This window comes from Lonchura striata, chromosome 3, assembly GCF_046129695.1.
Source record: "Lonchura striata isolate bLonStr1 chromosome 3, bLonStr1.mat, whole genome shotgun sequence".
Classification (NCBI taxonomy): domain Eukaryota; kingdom Metazoa; phylum Chordata; class Aves; order Passeriformes; family Estrildidae; genus Lonchura; species Lonchura striata.
This window is the reverse complement of record NC_134605.1, coordinates 50,854,075-50,861,331: the sequence shown is the minus strand read 5'-3', so window position 1 is coordinate 50,861,331 and position 7,257 is coordinate 50,854,075.

Below are 7,257 nucleotides of genomic sequence, written 5' to 3'. Positions count from 1 at the left end.
CACCCCCAGCCACAGCAGGCACAGCACAAACACCTCTTAAGAACTCTGGGGCATACAGTGCATTGCCAATATATCAAAGTTTGGCTTGCAGCACAAGATGTAGTGAAATATCTCAGCATATGGTAGGATGCCATAGAAAGAAAAAAATCAAAAATGACAGAAGCATTTTTGGCTTCCACCTAGAAACTAAAATAGTTAATGGAAAGCATAGATATTGTTTTGCAGCCCAAAATTGCTGGCAAACTTCAGCCTTAGCCCAACATCACTGACAAAGATAATCCTATGAAAAGCAGTACTTTCATGTCATGGCTTAACAGCATTTCATGTCTTACCATTTTTTAAAATTTTGCTCAAAATGCATAGTATTAAGAGAAAAAAGATGAAAATGTTTCAAAACCCCATTTTTTTCTTCATAGCCTATTATTGGTGTTTTGAGACCAATATGAAAATGAAGATTTTATCCTCGATCTGTAAAGGAGTAAAGTTCATATTTACTTTATAATAACATGATTCACAGTGCATGAAATACTATCTTGGGTCTTCATTGTTTATCTCATATCTGCTATTATCTACTGAACACACTGTTACTGCTTTTGATTCTAACTTACTTTCAGGGATTTTGGTTTCCTTTATAAGCAAAAAATTAAGATTGAGCACTGTTTCTTTTCTAACAGAAACTAAAAATAGTAAGAAGCAAACAAGAAGAAGAAAAATCTTTTTGTATACAGTCAAGCTTTCTCCAAGCACCCTTCCTAAAATGTGTTATTCCTGTTATTAATTTAATTCCTTATTATTTATTTTCTCCATTCATGGTTTGGGGGAGTTTTCTACTTTTCCTTCCTGTTTTTCACACCCTAATGAGTTGTTTCCTGTCACATGTCCCTTACTGCCATGTTCACAAAGTGCATCTGATTTGCACAGTGGCCTCTGCTCAAGCAGTAGTTCTGGCTGTTTCCACTGTAAAAGGTGTCTGTGCCCTTGGTGCACGACTGCAGTTGTGTCTGCCAGCTGCAGTGACATTTTGCAGTCCCAGCAATTAAAATACCTTCTCTCTCAGTTCTGCCCATCTTCCCAGTAAAGTTCAGAGGCATGACATTGTGTATGGACCAAAGAAAGTCAAGGAAAAAGAAATAAAAACAGATTGCAAACAGCAAAAGTGCAACTATTTTAGAAAGCCAAAACTCTGAAGAGCATTCATGTACAAACATCCTGCCACACATAGCCTTCATGATATATTTTTGCTGAGCAAAACCTTTGCTGTTGCCCAAGGGGCTCCAATGGTAGCATCTATGTAGGATTCCAGGGGTGGCACTCTCCACTGCCCATTCCCCATGCTGAAGATGCATCTGGCCAGGGGATACGAAGCTGTGAAGGCCAGTGATCAGAGTCCTTTAGTAGAAGGGGAGTCCTGGACCCTGGTTCTTACTGGTAGCAGTATTACACTTTTAATGTACTTGTTAGCATACCAGGTGACAGTGTGGCAGCAGCCTAGCTGGCCACCCCTTTTGGCCAGCAAACATCAATGCTGTGCCTTTTGTCCTTGAAAATATCTGGAAACAGCATCTTCCCACGGACACTCTTCAAATTTTCTTGTTCTTCACTCTTTGGTACACAATCCTGAGCCTGTCCATACATTATCAGTCTCCTTCAACAGACCAAAATGCACCTGACCAAAGGTAGCTGCATGCCCACATACTTTCATTTCTTCCCAGTCCAATCTGGATGTCTTTATTTGCATCTGCTATCTCGGGAAAGTGAAACTCTCCACAGATCAATCAGACTTCCAAGTTATGCCTCTTCTTTTTCTCTGTCAGATTAATTTCTGGTTCCTATTAAAGTCTTATCCCAGCCTGGATTAGTAAAATACTTTTCTGTGTTTAAATTCTCCTGGATCTTTCCAGCTGACAACTAGAAATTTTCTATTCGTTGTCACCAACGTTTATTTGCACCATGAAGTCTAGGTGAGTTGAATAAACCTCACAGAGAAATCAGACAAGTTCTACCTGTGCTAACAATTTTTTTGTTAAGTAAGTGTTGGAAAATGGGCTTACCTTTGCTTTGCTTGGTTTGGAAGGGTTGTCATTTCAAGACCCTGGGCTTTGCAACAGCTGGGACTGTAGGCCAGGGAGAGACCTGGACTAGGATAGCTACAGGAACAGGATAAGGTGTGCAAATCCCTGAGGGAATAGAGGAAAAGGGGCGGAATACAGGCATGGAGGAACAAAGAGGGTGGTAGGCAGAAAAGGCTATGAAGGGAGCTGTTGAATGTAAATGGGTCCAATGAGTGTGTTTGTCTGTCTGAGCCCTGTGCATGAGCAGTCTGTCCCTCCCAGGGCTGAGTGAGCTGAGTGAGGGGCTCGGCACAGGGGCTGGAGCAGGGCTGTGGGTCACAGCCTGGGTGCCTGTGCCAGCTACTGGGGGCAAGTGGCTGTATCTTCCCCAAAATGGGGGGCAGGGTGTGTGTGTGCTTACCAGCGAACTTGAGGCTGGACCAGCCAGTGAGTAAGGAGCCTTCAGGCTGGGTCATAACGCTGACAGGGAGTCACTGCTGCCACGCCTGAGGGCCTTGTGAACAAGGGGTGTCTATGGAATGAGAGTGTGAGTGCATGGGTGTTTGCAGTAGCCTCAATCCAGACCAACCAGTGACTGGAAGACCTGTGGGGGAGGCAAGGGAGGGTTGGATGCAGAAGGTGACCATCAGAGGGGTCATGCTGGTGCTCAGGGGAATCCATGAATGCATGTGTGCTTATGCACCGGAGAGCATGATGTGAATGCCTGCACCAGTGCCTGCATCTGCCAGTCCAAGCAGAGGGGACTTAACTGTCTCTATTCTATGTGAGCTGTTGAAAGCACTGCCTTACCTGGAGGAGGTGGCCACTCAATATAATTTGACGCCTTGTTTCCCTTCCACACAGCAGAAGGAATTAACGATTTGTGTGTCTGACTTGCAATTTTTCCATGCTCATCTTCCCTTCTTATTCAGCAGATAATTATATGAGAGAATAGATGACTCTAATTCAGATCATCAGGCCAAGAACAATTGCTTTTCTACAACCCATTCTGTATGCTTGTGTCTCTACATGTGTCTCTACAAAAGCATATATGTGCTTACTGAACATTTGTACTGGAACAAGTTCAAAGGTGCATTTCTTATCAAAGATATCAGAAAAGTTTTTTTTCCTGGTTGACTTCCATAAAAATAAATGCCTTTGATGAGAACAAAGACTGGCATATGAATTTCTGATGCAGTTGTGGGTAGTTTTGTCTTACTTATTCACTGTGTAGGTTCAACTATTTGCCTAAATGTCAATGTCCTAGTTTCCTTTGGGAAGGGAACCAAATTGTGAACTAGTTTATGTGTGCAGTCAGCAACTCTCCAACATGGTTTTTAAGGTGTTGTTTGATTTATAGAAAGTTTTTTCTCCCAAATAATATACACTGGAATGCAAAAGTTGCAGTTTCACCTAACACATCCTTGTGGTGTTATAGCTACAGTATGCACACACCCCTCTGTAATATCTCATTCCTATTCTCTCTCCTGGAAGACTGATTATTAGCTCTGCAACTGAACACCAATAGTTTAGAGAAAAAACAATGAAAACTGTACCCATGTAGTCTGGATAAAACATACCTGCATGGCCCTGGCAGCTTTACACATTTTAGAGGAGTGATTTTATCTTTGTACATAATTACAGAGATCCTCTTGTTGTCCAAAAACTGGTGTGCAAGAGGCTGATCCCCACACAGGGCTCTGCACAGAAGGAGGTGCTGGGTGACAAATCCACAAAATCAGCTCACTGACTTCCAAAATTTTCACTATTTATTACATTTTAGCAAACAAAGGCATTCATGTTCATTGGCTGCAAGTTACCTAGTCCTCTTGTTAATTAATATTCTATCTTAATTGGTTGAATTATTTCTTTGCTTCTTACCCTAATTAGTGAGCATGCTCAGCCTTTCTCTTTTCTTGATTCAGTGGGTTTCCTGGGTTGGTGGTTCATGAGTTGGTGGTCGTAATCTCTCCCTGGTGGAATTGTTTTTTACCCAGTTGGAGAGGATTCAGCACAGTTGCTAAGTTCGCTCTATTAGTTTATCCCTGTTTTGTGAGTTTGTAAAGACCCACCCTTAGGAGTTCTGCCAAATGTCCCTGTGGACTGTAAATTCTTTATTCCTTGTCTCCACTATCAGTTCTACATCCTTCCCAAGCTTTGTTAACCTCCACCTAGGACTGAGATCACTGAGAAATGTCAAGCCCTGAACTTTAACGACACAATTCTACCAACAAGCAATTTACCTTTCAAAAACTCAGACACACCACTCCATTTCCCAAGATGTGCATGATGTTTAACTTCTTGTCTTTATATAGCTCTCCTCCCAATAACAGAAAACTACCACAAGTTCTTCAGCAAAAGCAAAAATAACTGTAGAAAAGTTTAGAAAAGTTTTTTCCTCAGGAAAAAAATCAGGAAAACAAAATCACACGAACTACTAACTACTTGCTTAGCTGCCTGTTTGTTGAGTAGCAATTATGTTCTACTTAGGTTTGACAGTACGCTATATAAGTTTGTTACAGATCAGACTCAGGCACAATTCTACAATCTAAACCATTCTTGACATTTTTCTTTTTAACAACTAATTTCTTAGTGGATGTAATGAGATATGCATCCCTTTATCGATCTTACTATGTCAGAATTGTGCCAGTCTGTGTGCAGCTCTGCAGGGCATTTTGCTTCACTATGCTTACAAATGAAACACATGTCCAGTAGAAATTGGAAAGGCTTCTTATTAAATCAAGTGTTTTGGTTTTTTTTTTTCTTTTACCAGGTTTTAATTCTCTTTTGGCATTATTTCAAAGTATTGTCAGAAGAACTTTTTTATTTTATGGGGATGAAGTTTGGTTTTTGTCTAAAAAGGAGAGGCTTGGAGGTTATCAATAATACACTTTACAAAACAAAGAAGCTCTAATACAATACTCTTAGCAGCTAATATTTATACACATTCTTCAGTTCACTAGTAATCTAGATAGATTACCAGAATCCTCTTCACTGCTATAGCAGTGAAATAGTCTTTAATAACTATTTTTTCAAAATTATTTATAATATAAACAAACTTCATTACACCTAACTAAATTTATGTTCCCATTAATCTTAGTCTGAAGCTGTTCCAAGGTCTAATCTCATGAAAATTAGAAATGTTCTTGTAATTTTCAGCCTTAATTCAGGCAGGAACATTTTGTATTTCATTATTATGTTTAAACTTTTTCTTTCGGTTTAAAAATAGTGCACATTTTTGCAGAGAGATGTTTCAATTTCAGCCTTTTATTTTAAAAGATAAGCACTTTTAGCCTCTCCTCAGAATACCCACTTTCAACTTTTGATCAGTATAGTTCCTTTCAGCCCCTCTTCCTGACTGCAACATCCTTTTGGGACAGACATGGGCAGTCCTGTGCACTGCTGCAGAAAATATCTGCTTCCTCAAGTGCTGGAGTTGCTGTTCCCCTCTCTACATGATTTAACACATTTATAATTTATTAGCCTGTTGCTAATAAATAAACAAACATAATCTGATAACATTTTTCATAGTCTATTAATTATCACACAGTTCAATTGTGGCAAGTCTCCCAGCACAATAAATCATTGGATAGAATAAAGACCAGGTGTCTCTTCTGGCTTTAGCTGAAGTGACAGTTTACTGACCCACCACTAATTTGTCAAATATCCTTTTGTTATTTTTAAACAATAGAAGCATAAGCCAAACAAGTTATATCTAATAAATGGCCAAGGTAACAAAAAACTGTTGATAAATTTGGAAAGGTAGGTGTCTCTGTAAGTCTCTGCCATCTGAGTTTTCTCCAAGACTATCTCTTATGTTCCTGGAAAAGCCCAATAGTGTCCTGCTCAGGAATAATCCCTTTCCCTGTGGGATCATGAACGGATCCCTACTCCATCTCAACTTCAGCCAAGGGTAACAGTTTAACATTGTGCTCAAATGAGTAACTGAAGTTCCTTATTTTCCTCTTCCTATTCAACTGCAGGACACCTATTGCCATGGCTGATTAATTATCTTTGGGCATTTGTGAAAAAGAATGAAAGCTTGGCTGGTATCAGTACACACACTGGCACTTTCATATATTGCTTCATCTATTTGATTTCACCTTCCTCTGCTATGCATTCCAGTTACTGTTTATTTGGCCTTCTCCTTTTCCAGATAATAGAACTTGCTTCAACAAACACATATTCATATAAAATTTTCCATGAACAGCAAAATTTATGAAGCCTGCTTTCCTAGGGATTTACATTGCTGATTCTCAAGTTCCATGCTCAGACTTAGCACTCCACCATACCTTCACTATGCAAAACCAGCATTTTAAATGGCCAGTCACATACCTGCTGCTTGGCTAATAGCTCTACAGCCATTGCACAGTCAGACAGATATCAAGATCTTATGGTTGTTGCCAAGGAGAATGTATTGTATTCCTTTGTCTGACTGGATTTTTTTATATATATATACTTTAAAATTGAAATAAAGGGGGCTCCAATGGAGTTTGCTGTTTCCTGAAACTGTTAATTTAGAAAAAATTGGTAGCCAAGGAAAATAAAATTGGACATGCATTTGAAATGACTGCTGGAGAGTTAGGAATGATGCTCCTGGAAGATCAAATGTGTATTTTTACTGTAAGTCTACATGAGAAGATTACTAAACTTCCCAACAGATTAATGGGATGTGTAGAAGTGAAATGATCACAAATGATCTCTTTTTTATTTTATTTCTTTTGGGGCTGTTTATGTATTTGATTGTTTTTCCCTTTGGGAGGGGAGGACAGCTAGTGCTTTTAATCACTGGGGGAAGTTCTGGTTAGACATAACTTCTCTGTGTCTGTGATTTCTCTTTATGATAGCATTTAAAGAAAATGTACTCACTTAAAGTATAAGTGAGGTGAAAATCCTGTCCCTATTTCATCAAAGATGGCAAAACCACATGGACATGAAGGCACAGTAACCCTGTGACACAACTAAGTGATAGCTAAGAAAACAAACAAACAAACAAGCATACAAAAGGCTGTGGAAATGTGTCTCACAATATGTGAACTTGTTTATCTTGTCAGGACCTTTTGTGTGAGAAAGGCACATGACGAGCACTTGGGCTGAGTGTGTGAAGAGCAAAGAGGAAGTTACAAGACAGTTTACATATTAGCCATTTTTTTTTCCCCAGTGTATAACACTTCAGGACAAGGATAAAACTGAGTAAGTTGGCAAT